The sequence below is a fragment of the Pseudopodoces humilis genome, chromosome 1, assembly GCF_049639895.1.
Source record: "Pseudopodoces humilis isolate 2021_Gansu_Grassland_sample_001 chromosome 1, ASM4963989v1, whole genome shotgun sequence".
NCBI classification, from domain to species: Eukaryota; Metazoa; Chordata; class Aves; order Passeriformes; family Paridae; genus Pseudopodoces; species Pseudopodoces humilis.
The window spans coordinates 6290242-6305963 of record NC_142200.1 but is presented as its reverse complement, the minus strand read 5'-3'; the positions used below and the strand labels follow the sequence as shown (position 1 = coordinate 6305963).

The 15722-nt window shown below is 38.8% G+C and overlaps 1 long non-coding RNA gene across 2 annotated transcripts in view; it reads left to right on the top strand.

The window, feature by feature from the left end:
• Positions 1-1003: 1003 nt before the first annotated feature.
• LOC148185004 (uncharacterized) overlaps positions 1004-15722 on the top strand; it is a 46574-nt gene continuing 31855 nt past the window's right edge. For both annotated transcript variants that reach the window (XR_015773972.1, XR_015773973.1), the window contains exons 1-3: positions 1004-1229; positions 1827-1981; positions 13072-13141. This is a non-coding gene — a long non-coding RNA (uncharacterized LOC148185004). The remainder of the gene's footprint in view (positions 1230-1826; positions 1982-13071; positions 13142-15722) is intronic.

Genomic DNA, 15722 nt, shown 5'->3' with positions numbered 1-15722 from the left:
GTTATTTTTTAACAATTAAAATAATATACTTGAGAGACTTAGCAGCATAAAGAAGGAAAAATGGGCAGGTTACTTTCTGGGTTGTTTGTAAGAATTCTGCAATTTTATGTAACAGAAAAAAACCACCAAGTCAGAGAAAGAAATGTGTCTCCTCTATGGTACTGGAATGGATTGATCACAAATGCTTGTAGGAAAAGGGCTAGTCTGACAAAAAAAAGCAAGGGGAAAAATGTTGAAATAGATGAAAATTACATTTTTTAAATAAACAATTTTGATCTTGGAATTATTTTTTTTTATTTTGAAATATATATTGATATATAGATAAAGAATTGTAGTAATTAAAAAGAATAAAAATCAAATACAGCTTGATGGAGCAGTCCAAATGCATTCTTTCAGCTCCTGAAAGTTTTGCAGATTTCAGTGAACAAGTTTGAGTATTTTTACATTAACATGAATTTTGAAATGGATCTTTTTGAAAATCCCAGATATCTCCATGTGATACAAAATGAAGCAAATGAAAAAAAAAAAAAAATCCAGGTTGCCTTTGTGCTTCTTTTAATTATATTTGGACTGTATTTTTGGTTGTGTGCTAACACTTGACAGAGATCATGTACAAAAGTCTGGTTCTCAGCTGATGTCAGGCAGTTTTATTTCACTGGCTTCAGTATAGTGAATGCTTGTTTGCATCAGCTGAAGTTCTGGCCTAGGAATTGCTATATAAATAAATACACCATTGAAAAATTCACTTGTGACTACATTAAACAGATGAGGACAAAATACAAGGACACGGAAAATTAGTAACAGTTCTCAGTAATGCAGTCCTTGAAATGTACAGGAAAAGGTATTGCAAAAAATAAAGCTGGAATAGGTGCAATGCTGCATTAAAGTAAAATATTAACTTATGCCTTGATTGTTTATAGGAGGAGACCAAAGCACCTGTGTGGACACAGTTGTATTAAGAGGAGATTGCTGCTACAGTATTGCCAGGGTAACCATGGGAATATGTAACTGTTAGGCCAAATTCCTCTACCCTCTTTCACCAATTTAGTTTTGGATAAACTAATTTCATTAAGTAACTCGTTCCAGATTTCAGCTGGTGAGCTGTGCAGCATTTGGCTTCTTCTGTAAGAAAGAATCCTATCTGTAATTGTTACCATCTATTTGGTATTCAGGATGTAAAAATGTAATGGAGATGAAGTCATATTTCATATTTTTTCCTTCATTTGGAGGTAAGAATGAAGCTATAACAGCCTGTAAATGCATCTGCTGGTGATAAGATAGTACAGCTGGAAATGGGATGCTGGATTCTGCATGGCTCAGAAAGCCTGTGTGTAGAAGCTGTTATACTGTGGTGTGTGCTGGTATTCTGGGATCCCATGAGATGATTGATGGATCATATAAATAGGGTGACAGAAGACTACTTTTGCCAGTGTGATGGGAATAGGAAGTGCAAAATGTCAGTAATGCCCTGAAAATAACCATTGAAATTTATGCAAATTGCTTAATTAATTGACCTCATTTGCGCTTGCAGATTTTCTTTGCATTTCCTTTGTGAATTAGTTATTTTTCATTGTACACTGACACAATATTCCAAGGCTAATTAAATCCTTTAAAGCTATAGGTTAATATCTGATTCTTATGTAAACACATTTATAAACATTAATCAGATCTAAATTACCCGTTTTATAAATAATGTTTTATTCAGTTTCAGCTAATGGATGTACTGTCTGTATTTATTCTGCTTTGGGCTCGAGGAGTTCAAGTTAATCTGTAAAAGTTATTATTTAAATGCTGGCATTCTGTTTACTTGTGCATCTATTTCCAAGGGTCTCTGCTGCTTTATGATCTCATGGAGATTATTGGGTAAGAGTCTGTTTGGAGAACAAAGACTGAACTCAGAGACCTTCTGAGCCTTGAATCCCGCTGATGGATGTGGTGGATACAGAGATGGTCCAGGGAGGGAGGCTGTGAAAGAAGCAAGGTAAGCTGATCCTCTGGTGGAGAGGTGAGGCAAGGTGAACATGTTGCCATATGGTTAATATTCCTCTTGAAATATCAGTGAGTCACCTGCTCCTGGGAAACTGAGCTTTTACCCAGGGTGAAATGTAAACTAATTAAGCTTTCAGTGAAAGAATGATCTTCGATGCATGAAGTTTCATATCCTCTCCATATTTACTTGTTAGCATTTGTCTGAACAATGTAATTTTTTTATTTTTTTTTTTTAAGTATCCCACCCCCACTTGGAATTTGATGTGTTTTTTGGCAAATAGTGGCAAATAGATGGGAAACAGGGAAATGCCTCTTTTTTTCTACTAGACAAGATCAATTTTCTGTTTCTTATTTGAATGAATAGTCAATAAATGCAGCTTCACAAGGAAAACTGGATATTACTTCATAGAGCATATGGTGTCATCTTCAATCATACAGTGATTTCTTCTCTTGCTAGACCAGATGTAAGTAAATTCTGACTGTTTTCATTGGTGCCATGATTTTACATGACTATGTAAATTGACAGTGTCTACGGTCTAGATCTTGTCCTAGTGTGCTGGGTGAGGTACAAATCCTGAATAGGAACCTTTCTGTTTACAAAGAATTTAGAGCTTGCATTCATGAAATAGCCAACAGCTGGAGGAAAAGATGAGATTCAAAAATGTTAAGAGGCCTTGCCCACCATTGCACCTGAAATCTGCAGTAGAGATAAGATTAATGGTCAGGTGCTCTAGTTCCCATTGTGGTGCCATGTTTGCTCATGCCATGACAGCATATTGCCTTGTATTTTATAACATGGACAGAGGTTAATCATTTGCTGTCAGCCTATATAGCTCCTGAATATACCTTTATGCTGGAATTTTTACTCCACTGGTCCTTGTAGCATCACTTGCCAAAATACCTTCTACATGCTGCTCACCTTGTTTTGTCAAGTCACTGCTGGGGAGGCTGCTGAGGCTCAGCATGCTGCTGATTCCTGAGCTGCTTTAAATGTATCCCACAACTTTCTGTTCCACTGTCACATTCTGTGGCCCCACAGCCTGTTTGTGCTTGAGCTGTCACTTTTTAAGTTCAAAATTACTTTAATAAAATGCTGATATAGTATAATATAGTATAATTCAGGTATGTTTTCTGATCTGTTGTTGTTGGGGGTTTTTTTTCCACTCACTGATCTTCAGAAAAGCAATCAAGTTTGACTGCTATGATTTCTTTTCTTACAAGCTCACAGAGCATGTTATTCAGAGATACGATATTTTGTACGTGGTTAAAGGATTGTTTTTGTTTCTCTATGTGATTTTTTTTTTCCTGAAACTCATTCTGTTGTGTGGAAGGTTTGGAAATTAAATTTACAAAGCAGTAATTACCAAGGTCAAATGCTAGAAGATACCATGATACTATGTCAAAATGTCTGGAACTACTCCATAACATTTTCAAATAATTGTCAGCAATTCTCTGCATTTATTAGGTAATTAGATAAAATTTTTGAATGTATATCAACTGAGCAGCTGAAAATTTCATTCAAAATTTGCAATTTTTCCTTAAATCTGGGTTTTTTTGGTTTTTTTTTTCTTTCATTCTGGAGTAGTCTGTCCAGTTATAGGTTTCTCAGTTCAAAAGGGACATGGAACTTCTGGAACAGGTCCAGCAGAGAGATACAGAGGTGATTAAGGGACTGGAGCATCTCTTTTATGAGGACATCTCCCTGGTTGAGGGAGGTGGGCCAGTTTAGCCTGGAGAAGAGATGTCTGAGGGGGAACAATGTAGACAAGTGTGTGAAGGGAGGGGGTCAGGAGGCTGGAACAGGCTCTGCTTGGTGGTGCTGATGCAATGGACAGAAATTGATGCACAGCAAGCTCCACCTGAACATGAGGAAGAACTTCTTTATGTTGTGGGTGACTGAGCACTGGAACAGATTGTCCAGAGAGGGTGTGTAGTTGCGCTCACTGGAGAAATTCCAGAACCATCTGGACACAGTCCTGTGCCATGTGCTCTGGGATGACCCTGCTTGAGCAGGGAGCTTGGAACCAGGTGGCCCCACCCATATTCCAACCTTACCCATTCCATCATTCTGTTATTCCATGGCCAGGGTCTATTTTATTGTCAAAGACCAGTGTGAGCTTTCATGAACAGAATGCCTTTCTTCTCCCTCTTCCTTTCCCTCCATTAATGTACATATGGATATATAGACACATTAAAGACACACACATGTATATATCAAGTTCATTTAGGGGAAGAAGGGCTGGAATTGTACAGCCTCTGGACCATCTGAAGCTTGTTTACAGTCTTGCTTCTTAGACAGCTGTGTACACATAGCTAAGGAAAGCACTTATGAAAATCTAAGGAGACATGTCAGGCAAAGGGACTTTTCTGGTACACTTGGAGTTTTCTTCTCAGTTTCATAGCTAACTGCACTTGTCTCGGGAGATTGTCTTGAATTTGTGGGCTTAAACTTATTTGCTATGAAAAGGCAAGCAAAAGAAAGAAGTTACATGTAACAGTCCTTTGAAAAATATGGAGCTAATTAAACAGAAGCAAAGAAATTGCAGCTGAGGCTGTGTGAACCAGAGAATTTCTGTGCCAAAGGGTTTGGAGGACAGTATTTTTTATTACTTTTGCTTTATATTTAGAAATTTGGTACTCAAGAGTCTTGGTTATCAGCTCTGTTCTGAGGGGGCTTAAAAATACACCTCATCTGAAACTACTCAATTTCCATTTGCTAAGTCTTTGTAAGCAGGAAATCAACCAGCTGGTGTGACTTCCAGATGACCTTGAAAAACCTGCATTCCTGCATGAATTTAAGCCAAAATCTGGCATGGGAATGTGCTAAGAATATGGACTAAGTTTAAATGAAAAACAGACAGAAGTTGGCTGAAGACTACTGAAAGCTTTGCAAATTATTTCTGGTTTGTTAGGAGAATGTTGCCCAGCTGTAGTCATTACAGATGCATTGCAACAATTATTACACGAGTGAAAGAGTGTCCTGGGGGTGTGGAAAGATGGAAGCTACCTTTTCATTTCCTATACAACAGCAGAAGGGGAATCCAAGTTTCACTTAGCAGAGTTCTAATTAGAGGGACTTACTGTTTTCTCACACAGTAGCCCAAAGAAACCCTTCTTGCTGGTTCAACAGCTGGTTCCCATTCCTCCAGATGGGCTCCATTTGTATCCAGTGTGACAAAATCAGTCATGTGGCAAATACTGTTTAGACAGTAAGGAACCCCATGAGAAGGTGGAAGTTTTCAAAGGGAATAATAATACTTTGTTTGAGAATTTTAGCCTGAATCACTGCATTTTTCTTTTTGCACCCTCCATTGCATAACATTGTTTATAAAAATTTCATCACACATCATTGTGAAATAGGATGAGAACATTTTTTATTTGTGTGCCTCTGGTTCAAAAGCTGAAGGCTTTTTTTTTTCTTCATTGGATATGAAAGAAATCCCCATGTAATTTATTAAATCTTCCTTTCTATCGTGTTTTCCATGGTATGTTAAAGTGGAATCATAACAATGCTGGTTGTAAGGAACCTCTGGAGCTAGCTGGTTCAGTTGTTTGCTTGGAGCAGGACTTTTGTCAGCATCAATGGATCTGGATGAGGCCAGCTGGGCTTGGCACACCCAGGTGTGAAAACCTCCATGGATGGAGGGTCGAGGGCTGTGCTTTCACCTTGTTTTCTGCTGGACTGCCCTGCAAGTGCTGTGATTCATCCAGAAGTCCAGTTTGAATAGTCTATGCCAGACTGTTACCTATTGTTATGTTCAGGTCACTGGATAAGACTCTAGTTTTTCTTCAAGTAGCTGAAAGCAGAGCTCAGATTGTCCTTCAGCCACCTTTTCATCAGAGTGACAAGTGTGAGCTCCTGAAGCTCATCCTGTGGGGAGTGGGCCTTCGATACTCAATTATCCTGATAATCCTCTGAGCAGCCTCTCCAGCTTTTTAACATAATAGTCCTGATGTATCCAGTTCCTGGAAGCAATCTTATTCCATGTTTTTGGTAAAGCTCTTCTATGCTGTACTCTGTTTCTTTGATTTGGTTTATTGGCTTTTATTTGGGTGAGTGAAGAAAGATGTAAAATGTCAGAAAAATGTTGAGAAACCTTGTGGGAATTTTCCTTAAAACCCAAGCAGGCTGAAGTTTGAATTCTCAAAGAAAACCTCACCAAAGACACCAAAACAACAAATAAATCCCCCCAAGCTTTCCCTGTTACTTTTCATCTCTATCTTGCAGCCAGAATTCTACAGTGATCTAATATTTTAAAATTACTCAATTTCTGGGCAGAACTTTTGCTTGTCTGTTTTAATAGTTCCAAATGACTACATTAAGTTCAGCATACTAAGGCTGAGTTCAAAGAAAAGTTTCAGCAGTGAAAGAAGTTTTAAAGGCATTTATACTACACAAAAGCATGAATTGTTTTTCAGTTTCTGCACATAGCAAAGCTGGATGGCTTAAAAGATTGCTTCCAGCATGGGCTGCTTCAGGGAATATATGACATTTATCAACTGACACATACCAAGATACTTTTTCTGTGATTGGTTCTCATCTTATAAAAGTGATATTTCTCTCACATGTACAGGTGTATGAACAAATCTATATTTTCATATTTTCAGCTGTAAAAAATTGCTTAGGTAGATATTCCCTCAGCTGATCACGTTCTGAGACGACCCTGTGTGAAGGCACCCTGTAGTGACCCCAAAACTAAAGAGCCACATGAACCACTTTTCCTGTTCACAACCATAAGACCTTTATTTTCCTCTGGATTTGACTCCATTATGAGGAATACAAAGCAAATATACTAAATTTTGCTTGATCTTTTTCTAGTCAGCTGAAGGGGAGAGTACGGAACCTCCTGGGCAGGAACTTCCTGTGCTGTTTGCTGGTGAGGCCAACAGAGTTATGTCCATGTGCCAGCTGATTTTTTGCTTGTGTTTTCTCCCATGAAAGTCAGTACGAAGTCCCTATCAGAATCTTTTTGTTTAGATGATGGGATAGTGGCTGCTGGATTAAGAGCCAGGGAAAACAAAACAATCAAAAAATATTGCTGCGGAGAATGGAAGAAATGCAAAGATGGATTGAGAGTGGCAGTCAAGGTCCTGTCAAAATTTAGAATGTTAATTTCAGGAAGAAACAGAGGGTCCATTAGTTTGTTTGGAAATAACTTGGCAAAAGAGTCTCCCTCATATTCAAGAAAAAGCCAGTGCAAAAGGATTCAAAGACAGACTAGAAAAGTAGCAAGCTAAAATGTCTGACTTTCCAAGAAATTTTGACATTTAAACCTTTGCTTTCATTCTAAGAGTGGAATCAAACATTCTTGTAAGCTTCATGAATAATAAAATGGTCAAAATATAATTGAGATTCTAAAACATCTTGACAGATTGATTTTTATTTTGTGTATTTCAATCACTTTCACATCTTTTCATGGTATGTGATTAATGCTGTTCTGTATGTTAATGTAGGTGACTTCTGGAAGTGATTATGTGGCTGTTGAAATAATTATATTAATTATTTTCCAAATCATAAAGGACAACTGCTGTTAGTAAAGGTTGAAATATCCTTTTTCCTTTGATGAATCAGTGTCCTCATATGTGGTTTTCTTCATCAAAATGTTCAACATTTTAATACAAATTATTTAATTATACCAGAAGTAGAAGATTCTTTAATCTAGATTCTCAAGCATTTAAGTACAGGGAACAGGAAGGAAACTGATTGTATCAGATAGGTTTTTCCAGTCACTGTTAACTAGCAGATGCCCTTAAATTTTTTTACCAAGATAAACTCAGTCTGGAGAAGAGGATGCTGAGGTGAGACCTCATATCTGTCCACATCTTTCAGACAAGGGGAAGGGGAGGGGCAGGGACTGATCTCTGGTGACAAGTGACAGACCCAAGGGAATGGCCTGAACTTGTGCCAGGGGATATTTAACTTGGGTATCAGGAAAAGGTTCTTCCCCCAGAGTTGTTGTGCACTGAACAGGCTCCCCAGGGCAGTGGTCACAGCACCAGAGCTCAGTGAGCACTCGGACAATGCTCTCGCACACATGGTGCGACTCTTGGGGTGTCCTGTGCAGGGCCAGGAGCTGGACTTCAATGACCCTGATGGGTCCCTTCCAAATCAGGATATTCTATGATTCCGTGGTTCTGTCTTATATTGTATTGTGGTATGTCAGCAATGATAGATGTCATTATTTTGCAATCCTATGAAATAAGGTAAAAAATAAAACCATATGATATGTAGATAAAAATCTGTAGTCGTTGCTCAGAAACTTGTGGTTGCTTTTGCTTCCTTTTTTACCCCAGACAACAAATCCCTCAAATAAATACATGAATTATGCTTTCTGTACCTTTCTCTTCCCCAAAGCTTCCATTTGCTGCATTGGTACAGTTTCCTCTGAAAGAAATAGCAGTTGTGCGTACATTTATATGTTGTCCTAAAGGCAGGAAAGGGAAATTTAACTAACTCCATTAGAAATTTCTCAAAATTCTTTAGGAAGAAGAGCCCAGAGCCTGCTTAAAATATCAGTGTCCTTCTGCAGAGTAAAATGCAGTGATATATGCAAATAAGCTGACCTTGCTAAGGCTGAAGCTGTTGAATGTGCAGTCTCCAATATCTTCGCCTCCTTTTACAGCTCTGTAACTTATGCCTAAGGGAACATTTAAAGGGAATATTAAAATCTGGTTCCCACCAGAGAGAAAAAAATATGTTCAAAGTAAAATTAGGAGTGTAGAGCTTGAAGAGAGAAAATGGTATTGTAGTGAAATTATGGCACATTTTAAATAGAAATCAATTCTCAAAAAGAGATTGAAAGATGCTTTAATTTTACTTCAATTTAATGTTACAAGCACAACATGAAAATGTCTTGCCTATATGTAACAGTTTCAGTTGTTCCTGTGGATAGGTCAGGATGATCTGGCCTTTTCAAAACAACCTGCCTGTAAGGTTTATGACAAATATTATTAGTGAGATTAAAAGAGATGTTTTCCTATTCTTCTTTATTCCACCAGATGCAAGATTTTAGTCCCAAAGAATGACAAATGTAGAACAATATCAGTTTAAATCAATAAGTTCTTTCTTGTTCATCAGAATTCCAGGTAGACATTTTTTATTTTTACTTCAGCCGCACAGAGGATAAATGGTGAGGAATAAATGTAATACATCTCAACCTTTTTTTAAATTATTTTTTATTTTTTTAATTTTTTTTACTTGTTCTTTGTTCCTTTCCACTTCTCCATTCCCTCTTATATTTTACACTGGAGCACAAACAACATTTCTGAATATTAAGGCAGAATATAATTATGTGAGAACAGTTGGTAACCTTACTTTTTAAAAAGAATTTATTTATTTATTTATTTATTAGTTATTTTTATACCTCTGAAAATGATGGAAGATCTTGCAATAGACATCAGAACTCTTCCATTACTAGTGTTTGTAAGATAAGACTCAAAATCTGGCTCTAGGTGGTCTTCCTTGAGAAAAGAGGTTGAGCCAGATGACCTCCAGTGGTCCCTTCCAATCTCAAACATTCTATAATTCTATGAACAGACCTCCATGAACTGTTTTATTATTGAAGAAAAAGATATTTCTGTGAAGAATGAAAAATCCCTTTGTAACATGTCCTAAGTGGCAGAACTTTAGAGTGAGGTTCTAGGATGAAAAATGTCTTAACACAAACCAACTCTCCAAATCTCTGCTTTCTTTCAGCTCTAACTAAAACCTTTAGGAGCAACTCAAGATTACTATGTATTTTTAGAGGAAATTGATCTATGTAAAATTCAGTTTTGGAAGTATCTTGCCACTCTTACTTTCTAACCTTTTTCCCCTCCTTTCTCAATCCTTTCTTCTCAGCAGAAAGCACCCACAATTAGTTGTGTAATACTTTCTCATAGGCATCAACTGAAACCAGGTTAGCACCAGTTGTGCTTTGTATGCTTTTCTGGTACTTAACTATACCTGACATTTAAATGCAAATGCTGCTCCAGGGTTTAACATTAAAATAAGACTCATCTGAAAATTCAGTTTGCTTCATTTTGCTTGGGGTTTTGGTTTGGTTTGATTAATCGAAGAAAAGCAAATGGTCCCTTTTAACAACAGTCATTTCCCTCTGTGCTTCCTATAATCAGCAAGTTAGGGAGACAACCTTTTTCACAGAATCATGGAATGTTTCAAATTGGCAGGGACCTTAGCAATCATCTATATCCCCCTGCCATGCAGTGGGCAGCGGTTCCACCCACTATAAAAACTTCCCCAGGGGCCCATCTAACCTGGCCTTGAGCTCTTCCAGGGCTGGGACATCCACAGCTACTCTGGGCAGCCTGAGCCAGTGCCTCACCACCCTCACAGTAAAGAATTTCTTCCTAACATCTAAGATAACTATCTCCTCTTTTAGTTTTGAAGCCATTTCCCCTTTTCCTGTCACTATCTGGCTCTGTGAAAGGTCTCCCTCTGTCTTTTTTTGCCATGAAAGCCCAACACAGGGGGTCACTGAGTGCAAACAAGTGTTTGAGTAAATGTGTTTTACTAAAACAAGGTTGGGAAAAATAGAGATCAATCATCTTGCTTAAAAACCCTCAATGAATTTGAGACACCTCCTGAAAAAGCTGATTAGTGGTTTTGTTCTTTTGAGAAACAACTTTCTAAATGCACTTTCACTTCAGCTGTAGCTGTCAGCCCAATTGTGCATCTGAAAAAGAAATTGCCATCCTGCTTTACCCAGATAACTGTGGGATGAAAGAATAAAAAAATGCGAGCACATAAGTTAATTTAATTTGTTAAAGTCATGTATTTCACCTCTTTAGAAACCCGTGACTATTGTTAATAATCAAGTCATAGGTCTCAACTCATCAATAGAATTGAATTAGATAACAAATATTGTAAAACATGTTAAAAACATTAATATTAAAAGTCCAGGCCTTCACAACTGAAAGAACTGACTCCTTAACAAAGCCAGTGCTAGACAGAGGTAAACCAAACAATTTATAATAACTAAATTATAATAATTATTGTCCCACAAAAGTCATGAAATTGCTGCTAAAACCTTACAGAAATGGTGTGAGAGGAAACATAAATTTGAACCTGATTACAGTTTAACTGCTGGTTTTAGTGCAAATTTAAGGTATTAAAATCCTCAGGAAAAAGATATTTTAATAAAATGTAAGAAAGAGTTGAAAAGCAAGAACAGTATTCCAATAAATAGTAATGAACTGTGGATTTAAATATGCTTTTTTTTTTTTCAGGTGCTTATGCAATTTTCAGGCAATAATTGGAAAAAATGCTATTAAATTTTATGCAATATAAAGATTATTTTAAAAAGCTAGAACCAAACATCTTTCTCTCCTTCCTTGTAATAAGAATAATTTGGTTCAGATTCACTATTGCCTTACATAATGTCTTTTTCATATTCCTACCTTTCATGTTTGCAAAACAAGTGATGCTGGTGTAGCAATGTTTTATATTCCTGATACTAATTTCATCTGTCTATCAAAAATATTTGACAAAGTTAAATACCAAATCAATTTCTATCAGAAATTCAGACCTGCATAACATAGCATAAACCAAAAAAAAAATATTTTCATTACTAAATATCACCTCAGGACAGGACTGAAAGTGGATAATCAACTTAGTCATCTACTGTGATAGGTAGTCTTCTGCCCTCCACAGAATTTGTGCCTTTTTTTCACTTCCTGCCCATGGTGTATCAGGAGAAATAGAATGAAGAGAAACAGGATAAATTTGAAACAGAAAATCTTTGAAAACCATCTGTGAAAGTTGTATTGAGTGAAATATTTTGATCTAGTTGATCAGAATCAACGTAATATGCAATCCAAATTTTATAATATAATTTCAATGAGAAGAAAAATGGACCAGACAGCAGCTATTATTCTTCTGAATCTCTGTGCTTGACTTTGCAAACAGTTGATGAAGAACTGATGTAGAATGAAATCTATGTCTAGCAGCACCAAAACAGAGGTAGATGGCACCATTAGGCAGAGACTGTATCCATCCTGGTAACAAACAACAACATCACTAGGTGAATCTTTCCCAACTATTGAATGATCAAAATGATATTTGTGTAATTTACATATTGCCCTTGTAAAGGAGTTTATAAGTATTTAAATTTTAAATGTTGCTACACAGTCCCAGGCCTTTGAGGGCTATAGTGAATATTTCTATGTGTTATGTTTATTGTGGGTGCTGGTCAAGCTGTCCCCATCTGCCCTGAGCAGTGCTGGTACCCCCTTCGCTCTGTCAGTCTGGAGCATTCACAGTGTCAGGAGACCAAAAGTTCATGGTTTTATCACAAACCCCTTCTTGCTGTGTGTAATGTGTCTGCCTGGTAAACACTGGCTCTCAGTCTCCATCTGGGCTCTTCATAAAAAAAACCACCTAAAATAATCACTTGCACAGCAGTGTCTCAAATGCCATTACGCATTGTCACAGTCTCCTGCATGTTAAAACATTTGCTAGCCCGGCAGGAGCCATTCTGACAAAATTGCTGAACAGGGCACTTTGGGCCCACCTTGTCCAATGCACTGCTGTTCCAGCTCCCACAGAAAAGCACAGGCTGTGACACACTCACTCCTGCATCATGAAGAGAAAATGTAAACTCTGAACATGAGTCACAGGGACTGGGTTTACACTGTGTTTTCCCTCATGGTACACCCCAAAGCAATCATCTTACCTTTTCTCCTCATCTTTGCAGTTCCCTTATTATAAACTCAGTGTGTGACCACAGAATATTTTGTATCACTCACTCAGAAAGTTTTCCTTACAAAGCTCAAAGACATTCTTTTGAAGAATGAGGATTCTCTATTAATGGTCTCCCCTTCTCTACACTTGCTGCCCAACAGGCCATCTCTTTACTCTTTTTAAATGTTACTCCTTTACTCTTTCTTCCATTTACTCATATAATTACCTTGTTGTTGAACGGTGTTTATCTTTGTGACAGCATCCCAGAAGAAATTAGCATGTTTGCATTTGGTAAAATTTATCTTATTTGTGTTTGGAGATATTAGAGACACTGTCTAGTTCTTGTTTCTGCCAGTCTCCAAAGGAGCCTCATTTTCCTCCATTCCTCTCTTCTGCTGCAGGGTGAGCCCTCACATCAGCACCAGAGGATGACTCGTATGAGAGCTAGCAAAACACCCAGCACCATCCAAGGTCTGTTTCTATCTGTGGGGACACATTGGTGCTTAATGACTCGACCTCACCATCATGTGGAGAGAGGGAAAAGAGCCAACAATGCATCTGGACACTGCATGGCAAGTGGGCACACCAACTGGGCATCTCAGGATGCTGCCCACACCCAGTCTGTGTCCCTGTAGCCAGTGCATGTCCCTGTTTTCCTGCCAGAGATTACCTGGTCCCAGCCAAGCACAGGAACAAACACTGGCAGTGACCATGGGGAGCCTGGGCTGGAGTGCAGGCTCAGTCTTGAGCACCACAATGATGAGGGCAGCCTCTGGGCTATAATTTAGATCTGTCAAAAACCAGATGAGCCTTTAATAGGAGTAGTGCCTGGGCCACCTGTGATGGATTATCAGCTTCCTGGCTAACTCTTGTAGGCTGTGTCTCTGCTGGCAGATCAGAGCCAGCAGGGATTGTCTCTGTGACAGTGCTTACGGTGGGGATTGGCTCAGTGGGTGGTGAGAAGGGCAAGGAATGACATAAATCTGGATTGTGGAGTGTCCCATGGCTTGAACAAACAGAATGACACCTTAGGCTCCAAGAACTGGTGGCTCTAGATGAGAGCAGCTGAGGTGTTGGTGAAAGAGCCAGCACACCTCCAGCAGTGGCCGGTGTTTGGATGATTTGTGGTGGCCTGAAAAGCAGCAGCTGCCAGATGCAGCTGTATTCCCATTTCCTTTGGTCTGCTGGTTTGTGCTGCAAGGCTCCCATTTACAGATTCTTTTTTTTTCCTTTCTCCTAGGCACAGGGGAGCTTAGATAAAAGGACTTGGTGGAGTGACAAGGATTGATTAACACAGGTGGAATGGGATTTTTATTTCTGCCTTCATAAACACCTGAGTGACAGTCAGATGTGTGTGACTGTGGTCTTATCAATAACAGTTTATGTGAGATGGGCTTGAACTAAAATATTTTGTATTTAAACATCTAAATCTTGGGGGACTTGAATCTTAACAATATTAGGTAAAGGAATCAAACACTGTACTATTTCAGCACCAGGGAACAGCTATAATAAACAGAAAATGTTTCAGAGAGATGATAAAAGCTGTGCAATAAGATTTGGGGATATTCCAAGAGATAATTCTGTGTAACTTAAACTCAATGTGTGAAATTTTGACAAAGAAAATTAAGATGGTAGAAGGCATATTTCAGATCCTCGGCCCAGTCCTCTTCAACACCTGCATTAACAACTTGGACCCAAATCTCATCTTGAAGGAATACTAAGTAAATTTGCTGACAACACTGAATTGGAAGGAGCTGTTGAGTCCCTCAAGGGCAGGGAGGCTCTGCAGAGAGATCTCAACAAATCAGAGAAATGGGAAATCACCAGCAGTGTGGAGAATAATCAGGCTAAGCGCTGGATCCTGCACCTGGGATGGGCAGCCCTGGATGTACAGACAGACTGGGGAATGAGAGGCCGGAGAGCAGCTGTGGGATGGGACCTGGGGGTCCTGGTCAGTGGAAGCTGAATGTGAGTCAGCAGTGCCCTGGCAGCCAGAAGGGCCAACCCTGTCCTGGGGCATCAGGCACAGCATCACCAGCCAGGCAGGGGAGGGGATTGTTCTGCTCTGCTCTGCACTGGGGAGGCCTCACCTCGAGTCCTGGGGGCAGTTTTGGGTGCCACAATTAAAGGCCTTAAGCCATTAGAAGGTGTCTAAAGAGGACCACGAGTATGGTGAAGGGTCTGGAGAAGAAGCCATACAAGATGTGGCTGAAATCATCATCTGTTCAGCCTGGAGGAGAGTGAGAAGAGTCCTCATTGTGGTCTGCAAGATCCTCATGAGAGGAAGCAGAGGGGCAGACACTGATCTCTTCACTCTGGTGACAGTGCCAGGACTTGAGAAAACTCCATGAAGTTGAGTCAAGGGAGGTTGGGGTTGGAAATCAGGAAAACATTATTACCCCAGAAGGTGGTTGGGCACTGGAAGAGGTTCCTCAGGGAAGTGATCACAGCAGCAAGCCTGAAAGAGTTTAAGAAGTGTTTGGACAATACCCTCAGATACATGGTGGGACTCTTGGGGTGTCCTATGCAGGACCAGGAGTTGGGCTCAATGATCCTGGTGGGTCACTTTCAACTCAGCACATTCTATGATTCCTTGATTTGATTTCTCTTTTTTCTCATGCTTCACTTTGTAATGAAGGATTAAAAGGGATGTGATGAAATTACAACCACTTATAAAATCTGAATAAGAAAACACTTTCCTAGGGTTTTGGGGAGATCTCTTCTATATACAAATATACTAAATTTTTTGAATGCAGCAGATTATCTATCATTATCATTATTAATAATAATAACAATATTATTATTATTATTATTATTAGTAGTAGTAGTAGTAGTAGTAGTAGTAGTAGTACAGAATAACAAGCTGAGGCCTTACTGGGATCCAAATCCTGATTTTTAATCAAAGACTTGGATAACAAGCAGGCTGCATGTTTTGCAATTTGGGCTAAGTAGGACATTGAGAGAGTAAGTAACAGTTCCTGTTTTCATTAGTATGTGCCATGTGTGGATGAAGGGAGCCACAACAGGCCATTTATATGAGTGACTGGTGTTT